The following is a 26,517-nucleotide window of genomic DNA, read 5'->3' as shown; positions in this document are numbered from 1 at the left end:
CTCGTGAGCTCCGTTAGCGAAAGAAAACAAAACACCGCTTCAAGGTACTGTAATGAACTCATTCTTTATTTATATTGGTGTTAAACCTAATGTATTCCAACTTCTCTATGGTTTATAAACTCTTTTACTAGCCATAGATTCATCAAAATTAGCAAACAACACACAACAAACATAATCTCTCAAAAATAGAACAGTCTGTAGTAATCTATAGCTAACGCAAACTCTGGAACCCCAAAAATTCTAAAATAAACTGCTGGACGTGAGGAATTTATATATTAATCATCTGCAAAAATAATTAACTAAATATCACTTTCCAAATAAAAATGGCAGCGATTCTCGTGAGCGCTAAAGTTTCTATTTTTTACAGCAAGATCAAAAAGACTTTCCCCAAGTCTTCCCAACGGTTCTACTTGGCACAAACACTAATTAAACACAAAAAACACAACCAAAACAGAGGCTAGATAAATTATTTATTACCAAACAGGAGCAAAAAGAAAGGAATAGAAATAAAATTGGGTTTTCTCCCAACAAGCGCTATCGTTTAACGCCCCTAGCTAGGCATAAAAGCAAAGATAGATCTAGGTATTGCTATATTTGGTATTAGGAAAGAAAAGAGAAAATTTCTTTTCTATAGCATTTATCTTTCTATTTTGAGATAACAGTTGGCCATTAATGGTGGAAGAAAGATTAAGCACGTTACAGAAATTGGCATCTAAGCTAGTCTTCATTTCTTTGATAATTTCATTTTGATAAAAGCACAAAAGAGAGGTAGATTCAACCTTCTCATACATGGGGTGCTCAAATATAGTTTTCATCTTTTCATAAGTATCAATGGGATCCCCCTCAAGAAAAACCCTCTTCAAAAATAGAATCTAGAACTTGCTTGAACGAGGAGGGTAGACCAATATAAAAGCTTTTCAGGTAAACCTCAATTTGATATTGTGGCACATAGCTAGCTCGGATCCTTAATAGCCTATCCCTAGCATCTTTCAAAGATTCATCAAGTAAATAACGAAAAATTCCGTGATCATCTTCATCAAAATTATCCAAATCCTCATTGATAACCCCGGTAGGTCTTTCCATATCATCATTATTTATGAGCTTAGAGAGGACATAAGGACTATCCAAGGTAAAACCCGAGAGAGAACCCTTAGCCCTTTTTAAATCGGCCATGGTACAAGAAAACAAATGGGAAAGGAGACACATAAAATGGCAAGGGTGAAGTGGGGGAGAGGAAAACGAGAGGCAAATGGCAAATAATGTAATGCGAGGGATAAGAGTTTGTGATGGGTACTTGGTATGTCTTGACTTGACTTGGCGCGAATCTCCTCGACAACGGCGCCAGAAATCCTTCTTGCTACATCTTGAGAACTGCGTTGGTTTTCCCTTGAAGAGAAAAGGGTGATGCAGCAAAGTAGCGTAAGTATTTCCCTCAGTTTTTGAGAACCAAGGTATCAATCCAGTAGGAGATCACGCTCAAGTCCCACACACCTACACAAACAAATAAGAACCTCGCAACCAACGCGATAAAGGGGTTGTCAATCCCTTCACGATCACTTACGAGAGTGAGATCTGATAGATATGATAAGATAATATTTTTGGTATTTTTATGATAAAGATGCAAAGTAAAATAAAAGGCAAAAGAAATAACTATGTATTGGCAGATTAATATGATGGAAGATAGACCCAGGGGGCATATGTTTCACTAGTGGCTTCTCTCAAGAGCATAAGTATTACGGTGGGTAAACGAATTATTGTCGAGCAATTGATAGAATTGAGCATAGTTATGAGAATATCTAGGTATGATAATGTATATAGGCATCACGTCCACGACAAGTAGACCGAAACGATTCTGCATCTACTACTATTACTCCACACATCGACCGCTATCCAGCATGCATCTAGAGTTTTAAGTTCATAAGAACAAAGTAATGCTTTAAGGAAGATGACATGATGTAGAGGGATAAACTCATGCAATATGATATAAACCCCATATTTTTATCCTTGATGGCAACAATACAATACGTGCCTTGCTGCCCCTGCTGTCACTGGGAAAGGACACCGCAAGATTGAACCCAAAGCTAAGCACTTCTCCCATTGCAAGAAAGATCAATCTAGTAGGCCAAACCAAACTGATAATTCGAAGAGACTTGCAAAGATAAACCAATCATACATAAAAGAATTTAGAGGAGAATCAAATATTGTTCATAGATAAACTGGATCATAAACCCACAATTCATCGGATCTCGACAAACACACCGCAAAAGAAGATTACATCGAATAGATCTCCAAGAAGATTGAAGAGAATTTGTATTGAGATCCAAAGAGAGAGAAGAAGCCATCTAGCTAATAACTATGGACCCGTAGGTCTAAAATAAACTAACACATCACCAGAGAGGCCATGGAGTTGATGTAGAGGCCCTCCGTGATCAATGCCCCCTCCGGCGGAGCTCCGGAAAAGGCCCCGAGATGGGATCTCTCGGGTACAGAAGGTTGCGGCGGTGGAATTAGGTTTTCGTGGTGCTCCTGGATGTTTGGGGGGTATGTGGACTTATATAGGAGGAAGAAGTACGTCGGTGGAGCAATGAGGGGCCCACGAGGGTGGAGGGCGCGCCTAGAGGGGGTAGGCGCGCCCCTGCCTCGTGCCCTCCTTGATCGTTTCTTGACGCACACTCCAAGTCTCCTGGATCACGTTTGTTGAGAAAATCATGTTCCCAAAGGTTTCATTCCATTTGGACTCCATTTGATATTCCTTTTCTTCGAAACCCTAAAATAGGCAAAAAAACAACAATTTGGGCTGGGCCTCTGGTTAGTAGGTTAGTCCCAAAAAATGATATATAAGTGTAAAATAAAGCCCATTAACATCCAAAATAGATAAAATAATAGCATGGAGCAATCAAAAATTATAGATACGTTGGAGACGTATCATTATGCCAAGCACAAGGTTGGGGATGCTATGTTTGATGAGAATGACATATTTGAGAATTTATTTGCTACATTTAATGAGCACAACTAGGAAGTGGTATGAAGATGCCACTGACGATCAATAAGATCGTCTTGGAGCTAGGTATGAACTTGCCAGTTCTCGATCCTGTGATGCACTTCAAGGAATGCGTGGATCCTATTTGGATCATGCTCCAGCTCAACAGTAGTCCCCTTGGTGATCTACCAAAAGTTCTCAGGCGTGTTTCTCATCTTCAATGATCATGTTATGCAAAATGATGTAACAAGTCATGATTTTGCATAGAACTTGGAGCTCCAGTACTCAGTAGGGCCATGAACTATTGAAAGAGCTTTTCAAGCACACCGAAGGTTCTATCTACATCCTTCCTAGCCGCTTCTTGACGTGTGGCAAACTAAGATTTTTTGTTACCTACTTACCTTTTGGACGCGAAATTATTTTAACAAATGTGGCAAGGTTATGCCTCAACCCATGACCTTACTAAATTACTCACACATGGCGATCACATCGCAAGAAGAAATCATTGAAGAACACATCAAGATGAATAGTTTTTTGATAATTAGTCTTACAATGGTTGCTGTATGTGATACATGGTTACAAGTTTGGGTAACTCATAGGTGGTTTGTTGAGGTGATGGTGATGGTGGCTGTCGGTGTCAAAACCGGACGATCTCGGGTAGGGGGTCCCGAACTGTGCGTCTGAGGATCGAAGGTAACAGGAGACAAGGGGGACACGATGTTTACCTCGGTTCGGGACCTCTTAATGGAGCTAAAACCCTACGTCCTGCTTGATTGTATTTGATGAGTATAGGGGTTACAAGAGTTGATCTACCTCAAGACCGTAATGGCTAAACCCTAGATGTCTAGCCTATATGAATTCTGATAGCCTCTACGGACTAACCCCTTTTGTTTATATAGATATCGGAGAGGCCTAGGGTTGTACAGAGTCGGTTTACAAAGAAAGGAAACTACACATCTGTACACCAAACTTGTCATACACACAAAGGAGAGTCCCATCCGGACACGGGGGAAGGCCTTCTACCTTGTATCTTCACGGCCCATCAGTCCGGCTCACAACACACGGGTCGGTCTCTCGAGGACCCCTTAGTCCAGGAATCCCTCAGTAGCCCCTCAACCAGTCTTCAATGATGATGTGTTCGGCTCGTAGATTGTGTTCGACATTGCAAGGCGGGTTCCTTCTCCGCATACTTTAAATCAGTCTTCTGAGCAAGAGAATTGTATCCGGCTCTGTATAACAGTTACAACCTTCAACCACAAGGGTACAATACTTAATAAAAATAAGGTATGTCTACTGACAGCTTTTGCGGCAAAATGTTACATCTGGCGTTTTGATACGTCTCCGTCGTATCTATAATTTTTGATTGTTCCATGCCAATATTCTACAACTTTCATATATTTTTGGCAACTTTTTATACTATTTTTGGGACTAACATATTGATCCAGTGCCCAGTGCCAGATCCTGTTTGTTGCATGTTTTTTGTTTCGAAGAATATCCATATCAAAAGGAGTCCAAACGGGATAAAAACCGACGGAGATTTTTTTGGAATATATATGATTTTTGGGAAGAAAAATCCACGTGAGATGATGCCCGAGGGGGCCACGAGGCAGGGGGCGCGCCCCAGGGGGGCAGGCGCGCCCCTAACCCTCGTGGCCACCTCGTAAGGCGGTTGATGCCCTTCTTTCACCACAAGAAATCTAATATCCGGATAGAGATCGTGTTAAAATTTCAGCCCAATCGGAGTTACGGATCTCCGGGAATATAAGAAACGGTGAAAGGGTAGAATCTGAAACGCAGAAACAGAGAGAGATAGAGAGGCAGATCCAATCTCGGAGGGACTCTCGCCCCTCCCATGCCATGGAGGCCAAGGACCAGAGGGGAAACCCTTCTCCCATCTAGGGAGGAGGTCAAGGAAGAAGAATACTAAGGGGCCCCCTCTCCCCTTCTCTTCCGGTGGCGCCGGAATGCTACCGTGGCCATCATCATCACCGCAATCTTCACCAACAACTTCACCGCCATCATCACCAACTCTTCCCCCCTCTATGCAGCGGTGTAACCTCTCTCTTACCCGCTATAATATCTACTTAAACATGGTGGTCAACGCTATATATTATTTCCCAATGATGTATGGCTATCCTATGATGTTTGAGTAGACCTGTTTTGTCCTACGGGTTATTTGATGATCGTGATTGGCTTGAGTTGCATGTTTTATTATTGGTGCTATCCTATGGTGCTCTCCATGTTGCGCAAGCGTGAGGGATCCCCGCTGTAGGGTGTTGCAATACGTTCATGATTCGCTTATAGTGGGTTGCGTGAGTGACTGAAACACAAACCCGAGTAAGGGGGTTGTTGCGTATGGGATAAAGAGGACTTGATGCTTTAATGCTATAGTTGGGTTTTACCTTAATGATCTTTAGTAGTTGTGGATGCTTGCTAGAGTTCCAATCATAAGTGCATATGATCCAAGTAGATAAAGTATGTTAGCTTATGCCTCTCCCTCATATAAAATTGCAATAATGATTACCGTTCTAGTTATCGATTGCCTAGGGACAAATAACTTTCTCGTAACAAAAAGCTCTCTACTAAAACTAACTTAGTTGTCTCTTTACCTAAACATCCCCTACTTTTTATTTACGTAATCTTTATTATCTTGCAAACCTATCCAACAACACCTACAAAGTACTTCTACTTTCATACTTGTTCTAGGTAAAGCGAACGTCAAGCGTGCGTAGAGTTGTATCGGTGGTCGATAGAACTTGAGGGAATATTTGTTCTGCCTTTAGATCCTCGTTGGGTTCGACACTCTTACTTATCGAAAACTGTTGTGATCCCCTATACTTGTGGGTTATCAAGACCTTTTTCTGGCACTATTGTCGGGGAGCAATAGCGTGGGGTGAATATTCTCGTGTGTGCTTGTTTGCTTTACCACTAAGTAATTTTTATTTGCTATTCTTAGTTGTTCTCTATCTTTAATTATGGATATGGAACACGAAATACCAAAAAAATTAGGTGTACTTTCTACTCATGGAGATGGGGAACCTCCTTAAACCCTCGATGCTCGTTATGTGATAGATATTATGTACTACTTTAATAATCCTGAGAAACCCCCATTCAATTATGTAATGTGAGTAACGTTGGATCAACTTGAATACTTTAGGGATTACCGCTTGGCACAAAAAGGGAAACTGTTATGCGATCAAATTCATATATTGAATTGGTATGCTAGGCAACTATGCTTGAGATATGATTATACTTGTTGCTCTAGGATGAAGGCTCCACACCTTCCCTTTTTATGCGAATTTAATGATAATAAAACCTTAGCTTCTTATGCTAATGGTATATATGATTACTATGATGTGGAACAAATAGAAGAATTTGTTGCTTTTATGGGTGCTTATGAAATTGAATCTATGTTTAAAGAGTTTGAAGATTTTGATGGTCCGGTTTATAGACCTGAAAATTTAGCTATCCTTAAATATTTCTATGAGAATTATGAATACAATTCCTATATTAATGCACTTATTGAGAAAGTCTCCGCTGTCCAAGAAGAGACTAATATTTTGCAGGAATCTATGGAAGAAGAAGTTGATGAAACTGTGAGCTCATTGGATGAAAAAGATGAGGAGGAGAGCGAAGAACAAAAGGAGGAAGAGAGGATTGATCACCCGTGCCCACCTTCTAATGAGAGTAACTCTTCAACTCATACATTGTTTAATTCCCCTTCATGCTTACCGAAGGATGAATGCTATGATAATTGCTATGATCCCGTTGATTCTTTTGAAATATCCCTTTTTGATGATGCTTGCTATGCTTGTGGCCAAGATGCCAATATGAATTATGCTTATGGAGATGAACTTGCTATAGTTCCTTATATTAAACATGAAATTGTTTCTATTGCACCCATGCATGATAGTCCTATTATCTTTTTGAATTCTCCCAACTACACTATATCGGAGAAGTTTGCCCTTATTAAGGATTATATTGATGGGTTGCCTTTTACCGTTACACATGATGATTTTGATGAATATAATATGCATGTGATTGCTGCTCCTACTTGCAATTATTATGAGAGAGGAACTATATCTCCACCTCTCTATGTTTCCAACACGATAAAATTGCAAGAAACTATTTATACTATGCATTGGCCTTTACTATGTGTGCATGAATTGTTCTTTAATGACACGCCGATGCATAAGAAGAGAGTTAGACTTCGTTGTTACATGATATATGTTACTTTGTGCTCACTACTAAATGCCAAATCATTGTTAATTAAAATTGGCTTTGATATGCCTTGGGATCCGGGTGGATTCACTACTTGAGCACTATATGCCTAGCTTAATGGCTTTAAAGAAAGCGCTGCCAGGGAGACAACCCGGAAGTTTTAGAAAGTCATTTATTTCTGTTGAGTGCTTTCATATAGTTTAAAAACAACAAAAATAAAGAGGGGAACCCAAAACTTTTTCAAAAAGGAAAGTGAAAGTGGGAAAGACAAGCATTGTTGAAGTGGGAGAGCTCCTTGAACTTTGTTCATGCTCACGGCAACTTTGTGAATCTTGATTACAGAAAATTTTCAACAAAATAATTATCCCCTTTTACAATTCCATTGTATTATAAAAATAATGTGCCAAGGTTTGCCTTTAGGATGTTTTAGATGCTTGTTGGTTTCTACGGTGCAGGACAGAAACTTTGGCTGTAGTGCGCGAGTTTACATTTTAGCTGGAACATCAAATGGTTCTGATTCTTTTTGCACTGTCTTTCTATACAAATTTTTTATTTTTCCTAATTTTGGAAGAATTTTTCAAGTATCAGAAGTATGGTGAATGTTCAGATTATTACAGACTGTTCTGTTTTAGACAGATTCTGTTTTTGATGCATAGTTTACTTGTTTTGATGAAACTATCGATTTATATCAGTGGATTAAGCCATGAAAAAGTTATATTACAGTAGACACAATGCAAAAACAAAATATGATTTTTTTTGCAACAGTACTTAGAGTAGTGATTTGCTTTATTATACTAATGGATCTTACCGAGTTTTCCGTTGAAGTTTTGTGTGGATGAAGTGTTCGATGATCGAGAAGGTCTCGATGTGAGAAGAAGGAAGAGAGGCAAGAGCTCAAGCTTGGGGATGACCGAGGCACCCCAAGTAAATATTCAAGGAGACTTAAGCGTCTAAGCTTGGGGATGCCCCGGAAGGCATCCCCTCTTTCTTCAACAAGTATCGGTATGTTTTCGGATTCGTTTCGTTCATGCGATATGTGCAATCTTGGAGCGTCTTTTGCATTTAGTTTTCATTTTTCTTTTATGCACCATGCTGGTATGAGATAGTCCTTGGTTGATTTATAGAATGCTCTATGCACTTCACTTATATCTTTTGAGTATGGCTTTATAGAATGCTTCATGTGCTTCACTTATATCATTTGAAGTTTGGATTGCCTGTTTCTCTTTACATAGAAAACCGCCATTTGTAGAATGCTCTTTTGCTTCACTTATATTTGTTAGAGCGTGGGCATATCTTTTGTAGAAAGAATTAAACTCTCTTGCTTCACTTATATCTATTTAGAGAGATGACAGGAACTGGTCATTCACATGGTTAGTCATAAAATCCTACATAAAACTTGTAGATCACTGAATATGATATGTTTGATTCCTTGCAATAGTTTTGCGATATAAAGATGGTGATATTAGAGTCATGCTAGTGGGTAGTTGTGGATTAGTAGAAATACTTGTGTTGAGGTTTGTGATTCCCGTAGCATGCACGTATGGTGAACCGTTATGTAACGAAGTCGGAGCATGATTTATTTATTGATTGTCTTCCTTATGAGTGGCGGTCGGGGACGAGCGATGGTCTTTTCCTACCAATCTATCCCCCTAGGAGCATGCGCGTAGTACTTTGTTTCGATGACTAATAGATTTTTGCAATAAGTATGTGAGTTCTTTATGACTAATGTTGAGTCCATGGATTGTACGCACTCTCACCCTTCCACCATTGCTAGCCTCTCTAGTACCGCGCAACTTTTGCCGGTACCATAAACCCACCATATACCTTCCTTAAAACAACCACCATACCTACCTATCATGGCATTTCCATAGCCATTCCGAGATATATTGCCATGCAACTTCCATCATCATCATATACATGACTTGATCATTCATTGTCATATTTCTTTGCATGATCGTAAGATAGCTAGCATGATGTTTTCATGCCTTGTCCATTTTTTAGATGTCATTGCTACGCTAGATCATTGCACATCCCGGTACACCGCCAGAGGCATTCATATAGAGTCATATCTTTGTTCTAGTATCGAGTTGTAAGTAAATAAAAGTGTGATGATCATCATGATTAGAGCATTGCCCCAGTGAGGAAAGCATGATGGAGACTATGATTCCCCCACAAGTCGGGATGAGACTCCGGATGAAAAAAAGAGAAAAAAAAGAGAAAGGACAAAAAAAGAGAAGGCCCCAAAAAAATAAAGAAATGAGAGAAAAAGAGAGAAGGAGCAATGTTACTATCCTTTTACCACACTTGTGCTTCAAAGTAGCACCATGTTCTTCATATAGAGAGTCTCTTGAGTTATCACTTTCATATACTAGTGGGAATTTTCATTATAGAATTTGGCTTGTATATTCCGATGATGGGCTTCCTCAAACGCCCGAGGTCTTCATGAGCAAGCAAGTTGAATGCACACCCACTTAGTTTTCAGTCTGAGCTTTCATACACTTATAGCTCTTAGTGCATCCGTTGCATGGCAATCCCTACTCACTCACATTGATATCTATTGATGGGCATCTCCATAGCCCGTTGATACGCCTAGTTGATGTGAGACTATCTTCTCCTTTTTGTCTTCTCCACAACCACCATTCTATTCCACCTATAGTGCTATGTCAATGGCTCACGCTCATGTATTGCGTGAAAGTTGAAAAGGTTTGAGAACGTCAAAAGTATGAAACAATTGCTTGGCTTGTCATCGGGGTTGTGCATGATGTGAATATTTTGTGTGGTGAAGATGGAGCATAGCCAGACTATATGATTTTGTAGGGATAACTTTCTTTGGCCATGTTATTTTGAAAAGACATGATTGCTTTATTAGTAGGCTTGAAGTATTATTGTTTTTATGTCAAATGATAGACTATTTCTTTGAATCACTCGTGTCTTAATATTCATGACATGATTAGATAGATGATTAAGATTATGATAGGTAGCATTCCACATAAAAAATTATCTTTTTTACCATTTACCTACTCGAGGATGAGCAGGAATTGAGCTTGGGGATGCTGATACGTGTCGGTCGTATCTATTATTTTTGATTGTTCCATGGCAATACTCTACAACTTTCATATATTTTTGGCAACTTTTTATACTATTTTTGGGACTAACATATTGATCCAGTGCCCAGTGCCAGTTCCTATTTGTTGCATGTTTTTTGTTTCGCAGAATATCCATATCAGGAAGGGGAGCCTTGGCACAGTGGTAAAGCTGCTGCCTTGTGACCATGAGGTCATGGGTTCAAGTCCTGAAAACAGCCTCTTACTGAAATGTAGGGAAAGGCTGCGTACTATAGACCCAAAGTGGTCGGACCCTTCCCTGGACCCCGCGCAAGCGGGAGCTACATGCACAAGGTTGCCCTTTTTTTATAATATCCATATCAGAAGGAGTACAAACGGGATAAAAACTGACGGAGATTTGTTTGGAATATATATGATTTTTGGGAAGAAAAATCAACGCGAGACGATGACCGAGGGGGCCATGAGGCAGGGGGACGCGCCCCAGGGGGGCAGGCGCGCCCCTGACCCTCGTGGCCACCTCGTAAGGCGGTTGATGCCCTTCTTTCGCCGCAAGAAAGCTAATATCCAGATAGAGATTGTGTTAAAATTTCAGCCCAATCGAAGTTACGTATCTCCGGGAATATAAGAAATGGTGAAAGGGTAGAATCTGAAACGCAGAAACAAAGAGAGACAGAGAGACAGATCCAATCTCGGAGGGGCTCTCGCCCCTCCCACGCCATGGAGGCCAAGGACCAGAGGGGAAACCCTTCTCCCATCTAGGGAGGAGGTCAAGGAAGAAGAAGACGAAGGGCCCCCCTCTCCCCTTCTCTTCCGGTTGCACCGGAACGCTACCGTGGCCATCATCATCATCAGCGCAATCTTCACCAACAACTTCACCGCCATCATCACCAACTCTTCCCCCCTCTATGCAGCAGTGTAACCTCTCTCTTACCTGCTGTAATCTCTACTTAAACATGGTGCTCAACACTATATATTATTTCCCAATGATGCATGGCCATCCTATGATGTTTGAGTAGATCCGTTTTGTCCTACGGGTTATTTGATGATCGTGATTGGCTTGAGTTGCCTGTTTTATTATTGGTGCTGTCCTATGGTGCTCTCCGTGTTGCGCAAGCGTGAGGGATCCCCGCTGTAGGGTGTTGCAATACGTTCATGATTCGCTTATAGTGGGTTGCGTGAGTGACTGAAACACAAACCCAAGTAAGGGGGTTGTTGCGTATGGGATAAAGAGGACTTGATGCTTTAATGCTATAGTTGGGTTTTACCTTAATGATCTTTAGTAGTTGTGGATGCTTGCTAGAGTTCCAATCATAAGTGCATATGATCCAAGTAGAGAAAGTATGTTAGCTTATGCCTCTCCCTCATATAAAATTGCAATAATGATTACCGGTCTAGTTATCGATTGCCTAGGGACAAATAACTTTCTTGTAACAAAAAGCTCTCTACTAAAACTAACTTAGTTGTCTCTTTACCTAAACAGCCCCTACTTTTTATTTATGTAATCTTTATTATCTCGCAAACCTATCCAACTACACCTACAAAGTACTTCTAGTTTCATACTTGTTCTAGGTAAAGCGAACGTCAAGCGTGCATAGAGTTGTATCGGTGGTATTAGAACTTGAGGGAATATTTGTTCTGCCTTTAGCTCCTCGTTGGGTTCGACACTCTTACTTATCGAAAACTGTTGCGATCCCCTATACTTGTGGGTTATTGATACGTCCATTTTGCATCATGCTTTGATATCAATATTTATTGCATTATAGGCTGTTATTACACATTATGTCACAATACTTATGCCTATTCTTTCTTATTTTACAAGGTTTACATAAAGAGGGAGAATGACGACAACTGGGATTCTGGGCTGGAAAAGGAGCAAATATTAGAGATCTATTCTGCACAGCTCCAAAAGTCCTGAAACTTCACGGAAGATGTTTTCTAAATATATAAAAAATACTGAGAGCAAGAACTTCACCAGGGGGGCCACATCCTGCCCACGAGGGTGGGGGGCGCGCCCTACCCCCCTGGGCGTTCCCCCTATCTTGTGGGCCCCCTGGTGGCCCTCGGTGGCCATCTTATGCTGTATGGAGTCTTTTGATGGGGAAAAATCATAAGCCATCTTCTCGGACAAGACTCTGCCGCCACGAGGTGGAACCTTGGCGGAACCAATCTAGGGCTCTGGCGGAGCTGTTCTGCCGGGGAAACTTCCCTCTCGGTGGGGGAAATCATCGCCATCGTCATCACCAATGCTCCACTTATCAGGGGAGGGCAATCTCCATCAACATCTTCATCATCACCATCTCATCTCAAAATCCTAGTTCATCTCTTGTATCCAATTCTTGTCTCCAAGTCCGAGATTGGTGCTAGTAGGTTGCTAGTAGTGTTAATTACTCCTTGTAGTTGATGCTAGTTGGTTTATTTGGTGGAAGATCATATGTTCAGATCCTATATGCATATTAATACCCCTCTGATTATGAACATGTTTATGCTTTGTGAGTAGTTACTTTTGTTCCTGAGGACATGTGAGAAGTCTTGCTATTAGTAGTCATGTGAATTTGGTATTCGTTTGATATTTTGATGAGATGTATGTTGTCTCTCCTCTAGTGGTGTTATGTGAACGTCGACTACATGACACTTCACCATTATTTGGGCCTAGAGGAAGGCATTGGGAAGTAATAAGTAGATGATGGGTTGCTAGAGTGACAGATGCTTAAACCCCAGTTTATGCGTTGCTTCATAAGGGGTTGATTTGGATCCATATGTTTCATGCTATGGTTAGGTTTACCTTAATACTTTTGTTGTAGTTGCGGACGCTTGCAATAGAGGTTAATCATAAGTGGGATGCTTGTCCAAGTAAGGGCATTACCCAAGCACCGGTCCACCCACATACCAAATTATCAAAGTACCGAACGTGAATCATATGAGCGTGATGAAAACTAGCTTGACGATATTCCCATGTGTCCTCGGGAGAGCTTTACATCTTATAAGAGTTTGTCCAGGCTTGTCCTTTGCTACAAAAAGGATTGGGCCACCTTGCTGCACCTTATTTACTTTTGTTACTTGTTGCTCGTTACAAATTATCTTATCACAAAACTATTTGTTACCACTTATTTCAGTACTTGCAGAGAATACCTTGCTGGAAACCGCTTATCATTTCCTTCTGCTCCTCGTTGGGTTCGACACTCTTACTTATCGGAAGGACTACGATAGACCCCTTATACTTGTGGGTCATTAAGACTCTTTTCTGGCGCCGTTGCCGGGGAGTGAAGTGCCTTTGGTAGGTGGAATTTGGTAAGGAAAAATTTATATAGTGTGCTGAAATTTACTGTCACTTGTTACCATGGAAGGTAATCCTCTGAGGGGCTTGTTCGGGGTATCTTCACCCCGACCAGTAGAGCAAAAAGTTTCTCCTCAACCTACTGAACCTACTGAAAATGAAAATGAAAATGAAAATGCTTGCTTTGAAGTTCCTTCGGGTATGATAGAAAAAATGCTAGCTAATCCTTTTTTAGGAGATGGAACAAAACATCCTGATGAACATCTGATATATGTTGATGAAGTTTGTGGATTATTTAAGCTTGTAGGTGTATCCGGAGATGTTGTTAAGAAGAAGGTCTTTCCCTTATCTTTGAGGGGAGATGCATCGACATGGTATAGGCTATGTGATGATATGAGGTCTTGGAATTACAAACGATTGAAATTGGAATTTCATCAGAAGTTTTATCCTATGCATCTTGTTCATCGTGATCGCAATTACATATATAATTTTTGGCCTCAAGAAGGAGAAAGCATCTCTCAAGCTTGGGGGAGGCTTAAATCAATGTTATATTCATGCCCCAATCATGAGCTCTCAAGAGAAATGATTATTCAGAATTTTTATGCTCGGCTTTCTGGTAACAATCGCACCATGCTTAATACTTCTTGTGTTGGCTCTTTTATGATGAAGACTATTGAATTCAAATGGGATTTATTAGAAAGAATTAAATGCAACTTTGAAGATTGGGACCTCGACAATGGTAAGGAGTCAGGTATGACACCTAGTTTTGATTGTGTTAAATCTTTTATGGATACCGATATTTTTCGTAAATTTAGCACTAAATATGGACTTGAGTCTGAGATAGTAGCTTCTTTCTGTGAATCTTTTGCTGCTTATGTTGATCTCCCCAAGGAGAAGTGGTTTAAATATCATCCTCCCATAGAAGTAAAAGTAGCTGCACCTATTAAAGTTGAAGAAAAGACTATCACTTATAATGATCCTATTGTTCCTACTTCTTATGTTGAGAAACCACCTTTCCCTGTTAGGATAAAGGATCATGCTAAAGCTTCAACTGTTGTTCGTAAAAGAAATATTGAAACATATACACCTCCTGAGCAAGTTAAAGTTGAACCTAATATTGCTATCGTTAAAGATCTCTTGTCTGATAATATAGATGGGCATGTTATTTATTTCTGTAATGAAACTGCTAGAATTGCTAAACCCCGTGATAAAATAAACCTAGACCTGTGGTAGGCATGCCTGTTATTTCTGTTAAAATAGGAGCTCATTGTTATCATGGCTTATGTGATATGGGTGCTAGTGCTAGTGCAATACCTTATTCCTTATACCAAGAAGTTATGCATGATATTGCACCTGCTGAGATGGAAGGTATTGATGTCATAATTAAACTTGCCAATAGGGATACTATTTCACCAATGGGAATTGTTAGAGATGTCGAAGTCTTGTGTGGGAAAACTAAATATCCTGCTGATTTTCTTGTTCTTGGTTCCCCACAAGATAGCTTTTGTCCCATTATATTTGGTAGACCCTTCTTAAATACTATTAATGCTACCATAGATTGCAAAAGAGATGTTGTTACTATCGGTTTAGATGATATGACTCATGAATTTAATTTTTCTAAATTTAGTAGACAACACCGAGAACAAGAATTACCTAGCAGGGATGAAATTATTGGTCTTGCTTCTATTGCCGTACCTCCTAGTGATCCTTTAGAACAATACTTGCTAGACCATGAAAATGATATGTTTATGAATGAAAGAAGGGAATTAGATGAAGTATTCTTTAAATAGGAGCCTATTCTGAAAAACAATTTACCTGTTGAAATCCTAGGGGATGCTCCTCCACCCAAGGGTGATCCCATGTCTGAGCTTAAACCGTTACCTGATACTCTTAAATATGCTTATCTTGATGAGAAAAAGATATATCCTATTATTATTAGTGCTAACCTTTCAGAACATGAAGAAGAGAGATTATTGAAAACTCTGAAGAAGCACCGTGCTGCTATTGGGTATACTCTTGATGATCTTAAGGGCATTAGTCCCACTCTATGTCAACATAAAATTAATTTGGAAGAAGATACTAAACCATTTCGTGATCATCAACGCCGGCTGAATCCTAAAATGAAAGAAGTGGTAAGATAGGAGATACTAAAGCTCCTTGAGGCACGTATAATTTATCCCGTTGCTGATAGTCAATGGGTAAGCCCTGTCCATTGTGTCCCTAAGAAGGGAGGTATTACTGTTGTTCCTAATGATAAAGATGAATTGATTCCTCAAAGAATTATTACACGTTATAGGATGGTAATTGATTTTCGCAAATTAAATATGGCTACTAAAAAGATCATTACCCCTTACCTTTTATCGATCTAATGCTAGAAATATTATCCAAACATACACATTTTTGCTTTTTAGATGGTTATTTTGGTTTCTCTCAAATACCTGTGTCAGCCAAAGATCAATCAAAGACTAGTTTTACATGCCCTTTTGGTACTTTTGCTTATAGACGTATGCCTTTTGGTTTATGTAGTGCACATGCTACCTTTCAAAGATGCATGATGGCTATATTCTCTGACTTTTGTGAAAAGATTTGAGAGGTTTTCATGGACGACTTTTCCGTCTACGGATCTTCTTTTGATGATTGCTTGAGCAACCTTGATCGAGTTTTGCAGAGATGTGAAGAAACTAATCTTATCTTGAATTGGGAAAAGTCCCACTTCATGGTTAATGAAGGTATTGTCTTGGGGCATAAAGTTTATGAAAGAGGTATTGAAGTTGATAAAGCCAAGGTTGATGCTATTGAAAAGATGCCATGTCCCAAGGACATCAAAGGTATAAGAAGTTTCCTTGGTCATGCCGGTTTTTATAGGAGGTTCATTAAGGACTTCTCGAAAATTTCTCGGCCTCTGACTAATTTATTACAAAAAGATATACCATTTGTCTTTGATGATGATTGTGTAGAAGAATTTGAAATACTTAAGAAAGCATTGATCTCTGCACCTATTGTTCAGCCACCTGATTGGAACTTACCCTTTGAAAGTATGTGTGATGCTAGTGATTATGCTGTAGGTGCTGTTCTAGGACAAAGAGTTGATAAGAAACTAAACATTATTCAATATGTTAGTAAAACCATAGACAATGCTCAAAGAAATTATGCTACTACTGAAAAAGAATTCTTAGCAGTTGTATTTGCTTGTGATAAGTTTAGACCTTACATTGTTGATTCTAAAGTAACTATTCACACTGATCATGTTGCTATTAAATATCTTATGGAAAAGAAAGATGCTAAACCTAGACTTATTAGATGGGTTCTCTTGCTACAAGAATTTGATTTGCATATTGTTGATAGAAAAGGAGCTGAGAACCCCGTTGCAGACAACTTGTCTAGGTTAGAAAATGTTCTTGATGACCCACTACCTATTGATGATAGCTTTCCTGATGAGCAATTAAATTTCATAAATGCTTCTCACATTGCTCCATGGTATGCTGATTATGCTAATTACATTGTTGCTAAGTTTATACCACCTAGTTTCACATACCAGCAAAAGAAAAAGTTCTTCTATGATTTGAGGCATTACTTTTGGGATGACCTACATCTTTATAAAGGAGTAGATGGTGTTATAAGATGTTGTGTACCTGAGCATGAATAGGAACAGATCCTACGCAAGTGTCACTCCGAAGCTTATGGAGGACACCATGCTGGAGATAGAACTACACATAAGTTACTGCAATCTAGTTTTCATTGGCCTACTCTCTTCAAGGATGTCCGTAAGTTTGTCTTATCTTGTGATGAATGTCAAAGAATTGGTAATAGTAGTAGACGTCAAGAAACGCCTATGAATTGTTATTGAACCATTTGATGTTTGGGGCTTTGACTATATGGGACCTTTTCCTTCCTCTAATGGTTGTACACATATTTTAGTTGCTGTTGATTATGTTACTAAGTGGGTAGAAGCTATTCCAACTAGTAGTGCTGATCATAACACTTCTATTAAAATGCTTAAAGAAGTTATTTTCCCAAGATTTGGAGTCCCTACATATTTAATGACTGATGGTGGTTCACATTTTATTCATGGTGCTTTCCGTAAAATGCTTGCTAAATATGATGTTAATCATAGAATTGCATCTCCTTATCACCCTCAGTCTAGTGGTCAAGTTTAGCGACCAGACCTCAAATGGTCCAATCTCCGTGCTCCGGTGTCATCCCTGGATCAGTAATGCTGACACCACATAGTACTTGAAGGATTTATAACAGAGTAGCAATCACACACTTATTACATCGAGTGTCTCAAAAGAGAACTTATTACAATAAATATGGCTTAAGGCCATCTAATAACGATAACAGCGGAAGGCTTGGAAGATAAGTGAGTCCATCAACTCCAACGACATCACTGAGTATAGAACCATGACCTAAAGGCACCTTACTCGTCGTCTGAAAAGTCTGCAACATGAACGTTGCAGCCGAAACGGGTAAGCACATGGAATATGCTGGCAATGTAACACATAGAGAGCAATGAAGGAATAAGACTATACTACATGCATATTTGGCTGGTGGAAAGCTCTATGGTTACAGTTTTGCATAAAGCCAATTTTTCCCTACTGCAAAGGAATAAATTTTATTCAACTATCATGGTGGTTGTTAAACATTGAGAGTGTAGACACCCTCTCAATCCCAATTAAACATCATCATTAAAAACCCAACAAATTAATTAGAGTAACATGATGAGATTCACATGATAATCCAAGTACTAGATACTCAAGATGTCCATAACCGGGGACATGGCTAACCATGATTAGTTTATACACTCTGCAGAGGTTTGCACACTTTTCCCCACAAGACTCGATCTCCTCCGTTGGGATTCTCGCACTTCATGGTGTTTGAGAAACGGATGACCGAGACATAGTCTTTCAGAAGCGCTAGCACCTTACGATCGGGTAGACCGTTAGACCTACTTTCCCCTACATCTGCTAGTCTACCACTGTAAGAGTTCGCACAACTTATTCAACTATGCTAGAGCCCATAGTAGCTTGTGGCTGCACACGGAAGTTTCTAGTATGAATAATCTCATGATCCCTTTGAGCCTGGGTGGCGGTCCAAAAGAAAAACATGCAATCGCTGGAATACCCAGGTGCTTCAATCCACCCAGATGTGTATTTAAGTTGCCACCTTAGATAAACCATTAATTTATCAGACTCACATCTGTCATGGATTTCACTCACCCAATCCACGTCTACTAGCATAGCATGGCATAATAAGCAAACGTAGAAGTAACTCCCAAAGGTTTGATAATAAAACAGGTGATAGGTACTACCTCATCTACTTCCCAAACCCACAATTTAATTAGATCCTAATCATGCAATGTGTGAGGATTGATCTAATGCAATAAAAACTGGGTAGTAGGAGGTATGATCAAAGTGTTACTTGCCTTGCTGATGATCCGCAAAACCAAGCGATTCGAAGTAGCAAGCGGCGCACTCCGGGTACTCTATCGCAAACAAACAAGCATACAATAAGTACTCAACTAATGCACAGGTAAAACTCAAATAAGAGATCCAACCAGAAAGTTCAACTTAAGAACTCCGGTTGGCAAAAAGAATCAAATAGAACGAAACAACGAAAGACAAACGGCAAAAGAAACAAGCTTCGTTTACTATTCTGGATCTAGGTCAAATTTTACAGAGGCAAAACTTGATTGAGTTGGTTAAACGGAAAGAGGGTTTCGAGACGAAACTCCACTCGCCTGAATCGCCTGATTCTGATAAACGAGCGAAAAGTTATACTAGAACGAAAATCGGATCACGAATCGCGATCAGAAAAATTGCGGATTTAATCCTAGAAAAAGAAAAACGACGAACAGATTAACAAACGAACGTTCATTATTTGGATCTAAATGATGAACACGTTCGTTAAAACGAACGAACGAGCGAACGCTTGCTAATTAACTAAACCGAGAAAAGAAAAACCGATCTATCTAAAAAAAGAATCTAAAAAAACCGAAAAACCGGTGAGAACCAACGGTTTTCTAAAAAAACCGGCAACGGGTCAACCTCGTCGGCAGCGGGGCGGCGGTGGCGGCTGGGGCGGCGGGCGGCTCGGGCTAGGGTGTGGGGCGGCGGCTATGGGCTGGGGCGGCCCGGGTGGCGCTATATAAAGCCCCCGGCCAGGCGGAGTCCTGGCCGGACACGGCCCAAGGTCGGTTCGGATTTTTTTTAAATAATTACGCTAAAAAAAACAAAAGGAATACTAAAGGGACTCCAAAAATCCCAAAATAATTTTTCCCCGGCTTCTAAAATCAAGCCGCACAGGATGAACATTTATTTGGGGGCCTAAATGCAATTTTGAAAAACATGCATTTTTCCTAAATTCAAATAAAATAGCAAATAAAACCAAAATAAAATCTTATTTGATTTTTTATTAAATCCTCAATATTTCTTTATTTTGGGAAAGTCATTTTATTCCCTCTCTCATATTTTGACAATAGAAATAATTGAAGATAAAATAAATAAAATCAAATGATCCTATTTTCAAAATTTGAGAAAACTCAAATATGAAAATAACGAAATCCCCAACTCTCTCCGAAGGTCCTTGAGTTGCGTAGAATTTCTAGGATCAACCAAATGCAATAAAATATGATATGCAAAGATGATCTAGTGTATAACATTCCAAATTGAAAATTTGGGATGTTACATCAAGTAGAATTGAGTAATAGAGAACTCAAATTAATTTTGCAAAAGACTGTTAATAGGTCTAGAAAGAATTGGTCCAAGAAACTTGATGATGCATTATGGGCCTATAGAACTGCATATAAAAATCCTATGTGTATGTCTCCGTAAAAAATGGTCTATGGAAAAGCATGTCACTTACTTCTCGAACTAGAACACAAGGCTTATTGGGCTATTAAAGAACTTAATTATGATTTTAAACTTGCCGGTGAGAAGAGGTTATTTGATATTAGCTCACTTGATGAATTGACAACCCAAGCCTACGAAAATGCCAAGTTGTTTAAAGAAAAAGTTAAAAGATGTCACGACAAAAGGATACAAAAGCGCGAGTTTAATGTAGGTGATTATGTATTGCTATACAACTCTCGTTTAAGATTTCTTGCAGGAAAACTTCTCTCTAAATGGGAAGGTCCTTACGTTATCGAGGAGGTCTACCGTTCCGGTGCCATAAAAATCAACAACTTCGAAGGCACAAATCCGAAGGTGGTGAATAGTCAAAGAATCAAACACTATATCTCAGGTAATCCCATAAATGTTGAAACCAATGGTATTGAAACCGTAACCCCGGAGGAATACATAAGGGATACTTTCCGGAACGTTTCAGACTCCGAAAAGGAATAGGTATGTGATACAGTAAGTAAACCGACTCCAAAACAGTTTTTAAGGCAATATTTCTCCGTTTTGGAATATTTCGAAAAATAGAAAAATAAGCAGAAGTCCGGGAAGGAAACGAGGGCTCCACAAGGGTGGAGGGCGCGCCCTACCCTACTAGGCGTGCCCCCTACCTCGTGGGAACCTCATGTGCTCTCCGGACTCCGTTTTCGTACACGACACGTATTTTGGTCGGTAAAAATTCATTATATAATCTCCCGGGGGTTTTGACTCCCTTATCACGCAAAAATCTCCCGTCTTTGTTTCGAGCTGTTTTTCTGACAGATCTAGATTATCATGGCGTCTCCAAGTGCTCCCAAGGACAAGTTCTTTGAGAAGGTCATCAACCCTTACCTCGCGGAGGTGCAGCGAAACCCTCAAACCATTGAGATGTGTGATGGGTTGCTGCACATCCGTGATGCTGAGGGACCGAAGGGTACCTAAAGCGTGGAGACGAGGCTTGAAGAAATGGAGCAACAAGTTTTCAAGTGTCAGGGGATGGTGGAGCATGGACTCAACTCCAACCACATGATGATCGCAGAATTCACCAAGAAACACAAGCTGGATGCCGACAACATCGGGGAGACCATCTTCAAGCTTCACAAGAAAATTGAGCACCCTCAAGCTCAAATCTATGACCTGCAAAACCAAAACTGTGAGTATGAATATAGATTCAAAAGGATGAGTTTGGCTGCAGATTTGAGGATCCCGGAGACTCGGTCATCTTTCTATGATGGTGAGCCTATGCATTGGAAGAAGGACGACAAGCCTACGCCATCAACAAAGTCACCACCGTCTCCACCAACAAAGAAGAATTGAGTATCTGGTACGGGAACTCCACTTGGCAACTGCCAAGCTTGGGGGAGTGCCCCGGTATCATATCACCATCACTTTATCTTTACCGTTTTTCTTAGTTCGGTCCTTTTTTGGTAATATCTTGATCTAGTAGAATAAAAGTTCTTAGTATGATCTAGTTGTGAGTTTTGCTTTATTATCCTTCTATGTAATCGAGTCCGTGAGCTATATAATAAAGAATAGTGTTGAGTCAAGGGCTTGATTATTTTGCCATGATCCTAAGTGAATAAAAGAAAATAGAAAGAAATAAAAAGAAACATAGAGATCATGTGAGTCTTATGGAGAGTAATGAGCTCACATAGAAAGAGTATGATGAATAAAAGTTGTTGAGGGTTGACAAACACAGTTTTGGCCATCGTTGCAATTAATAGGAAGTAATAAAGAAAGAGAGGTCTTCACATATAAATATACTATCTTGGACATCTTTTATGATGAGCACTCATTAAAATATGACATGCCAAAGAGTTGACATTGGACACGAAAGACAACATAATGGGTTATGTTTTCTTACATCTGAGATGAATTATATTGTCTTGGATCTTCCAACATGATGAGCTTGCCTTTCCCCTCATGCTAGCCAAATTCATTGCACCAAGTAGAGATACTACTTGTGCTTCCAAATACCCTTAAACCAGTCTTGCCATAAGAGTCCACCATATCTACATATGGAATGAGTAAGATCCATCAAGTAAGTTGTCATCGGTGCAAGCAATAAAAATTGCTCTTTAAATATGTATGATTGATTGGTGTGGAGGAAATAAGCTTTATACGATCGTGTGATATGGAAGTAATAAAAGCGACAGACTGCATAATAAAGGTCCATATCACAAGTGGAAATATAAAGTGACGCTCTTTCGCATTAAGATTTTGTGCATCCAACTAGAAAAGCGCATGACAACCTCTGCTTCCCTCTGCGAAGGGCCTATCTCTTACTTTTATCTCCTACATTGCATAAGAGTCATGGTGATTTTCACCCTTCCTTTTTACACTTTATCCTTTGGCAAGCACAATATGTTGGAAAGATCCTGGTATATATGGCTAATTGGATGTGAGTTTTCATGAACCATTACTGTTGACATTACCCTTGAGGTAAAACGTTGGGAGGCAAAACTATAAGCCCCTATCTTTCTCTGTGTCCGATTAAAACTCCATACCCATAAGTATTGCATGAGTGTCAGCAATTGTGAAAGATTATATGATAGTTGAGTATGTGGACTTGCTGAAAAGCTCTTATACATTGACTCTTTCCTATGTTATGATAAATTGCAATTCCTTCAATGACTGAGATTGTAGTTTGTTAGTTTTCCATGAAGTTTACGATTCATACTTGATATTGTGATTGAATTATTACTCTAGCATTAGAGATCATATGACAAGAATTATATAAGTTGCTTTTCTAAGAATGATCATGATGCCCTCATGTCCGTATTTTATTTTTATCGACACCTCTATCTCTAAACATGTGGACATATTTTTCGATTTCGACTTTTTGCTTGAGGACAAGCGAGGTCTAAGCTTGGGGGAGTTGATACGTCCATTTTGCATCATGCTTTTATATCAATATTCATTGCATTATAGGTTGTTATTACACATTATGTCACAATACTTATGCCTATTCTCTCTTATTTTACAAGGTTTACATAAAGAAGGAGAATGCCGGCAGCTGGGACTCTGGGCTGGAAAAGGAGCAAATATTAGAGACCTATTCTGCACAGCTCCGAAAGTCCTAAAACTTCACGGAAGATGTTTTCCAAATATATAAAAAATACTGAGAGCAAGAACTTCACCAGGGGGGCCACATCCTGCCCACGAGGGTGGGGGCGCGCCCTACCCCCTGGGCGCGCCCCCTACCTTGTGGGCCCCTCCGGTGGCCATCTTCTGCTATATGGAGTCTTTCGATGGGAAAAAAATCATAAGCCATCTTCTCGGATGAAACTCCGCCGCCACAAGGCGGAACCTTGGTGGAACCAATCTAGGGCTCTGGCGGAGCTGTTCTGTAACGCCCTTGATGCGGCTATAGCTCCTACGTGTCGAAGCACGACTTAGAGGCATAACCGCATTGAAAGCAATGTCGCAAGTAAGGCAATCTTCACAACATCCCGTGTAATATAGATAATAAAAGGGGAAGGTACATAGTTGGCTTACACTTGCCATGTCAAACAAAGTACATAAATAGCATTACATCATCCAATCACACATGGCCCGACTACGGTGCCAAAATAAAAGATCAACCCAACATGCGACACGGTCCCGATCGCCCCAACTGGGCACCACTACTGATCATCAGGGAAATACACATAGTAACGGTGTGAGTCCTCGTCGAACTCCCACTTGAGCTCAAGCGCGTCATCTGAACGGAGTCATCAGGCCCTGCATCTGGTTTGGAAGTAATATGTGAGCCACAGGGACTCAGCAATCTCGTACCCTCGCGATCAAGACTATTTAAGCTTATAGGTAAGTCAAGGTAAAATATGTGGAGCTGCAGCAAGCGACTAGCATATATGGTGGCTAACTAGTTCGCAAAAGAGAGCGAGAAGAGAAGGCAAAGCGCGAACGAATAACTAGAGAACAACCTGCGGCAAGCATTACTCCAACACCGTGTTCACTTCCCGGACTCCGCCGAGAAGAGACCATCACGGCAACTCACACAGTTGATTCATTTTAATTAAGTTAAGGTTCAAGTTATCTACAATCGACATTAACAAATTCCCATCTGCCCATAACCGCGGGCACGGCTTTCGAAAGTTCAAATCCCCGCAGGGTAGTCCCAACTTAGCCCATGAGAAGCTCTCACGGTCAACGAAGGAATAAACCTTCTCCCGAGACATTCCGATCAGACTTGGCATCCCGGTTCTACAAGACAACTCCGACAATGGTAAAACAAGTCCAGCAACACCACCCGCTGTGCTGACAAATCCCGATAGGAGCTGCACATATCTCGTTCTCAGGGCACACCGGATAAGCTAAGCGTACAGGGGCCAACGTAACCCAAGTTGCCAAGGGACGTCCCCGCACGGTGCTCTAGGTTGGACCAACGCTTAGAGAAGCACTGGCCCGGGGGTTTAAAATAAAGATGACCCTTGAGTCCACGAAACCCAAGGGAAAAGGCTAGGTGGCAAATGGTAAAACCAAGGTTGGGCATTGCTGGAGGATTTTTATTCAAGGCGGACTGTCAAGGGGTTCCCATTATCACCCAACCGCGTAAAGAACGCAAAAATCCGGGAACATAACACCGATATGACGGAAACTAGGGCGGCAAGAGTGGAACAAAACACTAGGCGAGAGGCCGAGCCTTCCACCCTTTACCAAGTATATAGATGCATTAAGATAACAAGATAATATAATGATATCCCTACAAGTAACCAATGTTCCAACAAGGAACGATCTCCAATCTTCACCTGCAACTAGCAATGCTATAAGAGGGGCTGAGAAAAGCGGTAACATAGCCATTGAACGGTTTGCTAGGACATGGTGGGTTAGAGGTTTGACATGGCAATTTGGGAGGCATGATAAGCAAGTGGTAGGCATCGTAGCATAGGCATAGCAAAAAAGCGAGCATCTAGCAAAGCAAAGATAGTAGTGATTTCGAGGGTGTGATCATCTTGCCTCCAAAGTTGTCAGAGTTGACTGGATCCTCGAAAGCAAACTCAACGGGCTCCTCGTTAGCGAACTCGTCTCCCGGCTCTACCCAAACAAGAAAAACAAGCAAACGGAACACAATCAATCACGTGCAAGGCTCAAACAACATGATGCAAACATGGTATGCTATGCGGGATGCGATATGCGATGCATATGCAAGATTTGACAAGGAATGAAAGAACCTGGCCTCAACTTGGAAATCCAAGTGTGCCAATGGAAAGGTGAGATGATTTCACTTGAAAACGATATAAAGAACGCCGGAATCGAAGTCACGGTTTGGAAATGGCAAGCAATTCAAATATGGCACCGGTCTGCGATAAACAGCAAGTAGCCATCTAAATGCAACAAGATGAACATGCTAAAGCACCCAAACATGGCATCAAAATACATGGCAAGGATCCATTCATGATGCTTAACAAAAGATGAACACTGATCTACGGCCAATTCATTCATTAGCAGGTTCAAACAAGCATGGCAAAAGTGCATTTGGTAAACAGATTTCAGACTTGGTGAAATTAACACTTGTCTGGAATTTCAGATCAGGCAGCACACTTTGGAGCATGAAAACTATATGCTAGAGGAACTTAACATGGCAAAGTAAAGCATGGCATGGAGCTACTCAAAGAGCTTAACAAAAGGCCCTTAGTGACCTTGAGCCAAAAGGGATCAGAAAATACAATTGCAAGCATGTGAACATGGCAAAAACATAATCAGTTCACAGACTTAGTGAAAACTGGAGCATGCAAAATCAGATATCAAGTAGGCATGTTTACGAGCTTGATGCACTCACTACAGAGCAAGTCATGACAATCTAAGCATACACCCATCAAGAATACACATTATATAATCTAGACATGGCAAGAAAAATAACATAGCATGCACGGATCAACTACAACATCCTCGGCAAAATCGCTAACAAGTAGACAATCTGCCCAGATTCACAAAATAGCAAAAGTAGAGCTCGATTGACTCAAGCTAGGGTGCTCCATAATTGCAAACAAAGACATGGGTGGATAGAGCACTACAAGATTAACAAAACATCCTTACTGACCCTCCTCAAAAGAGGCACGGATCACTAGAAAACAACATGAACATATGGCATATTGATATAAA

Source organism: Triticum aestivum, chromosome 7A, assembly GCF_018294505.1.
Source record: "Triticum aestivum cultivar Chinese Spring chromosome 7A, IWGSC CS RefSeq v2.1, whole genome shotgun sequence".
Classification (NCBI taxonomy): Eukaryota; Viridiplantae; Streptophyta; class Magnoliopsida; order Poales; family Poaceae; genus Triticum; species Triticum aestivum.
The sequence above is the reverse complement of the archived record's forward strand: the minus strand, read 5'-3'. Positions refer to the sequence as shown.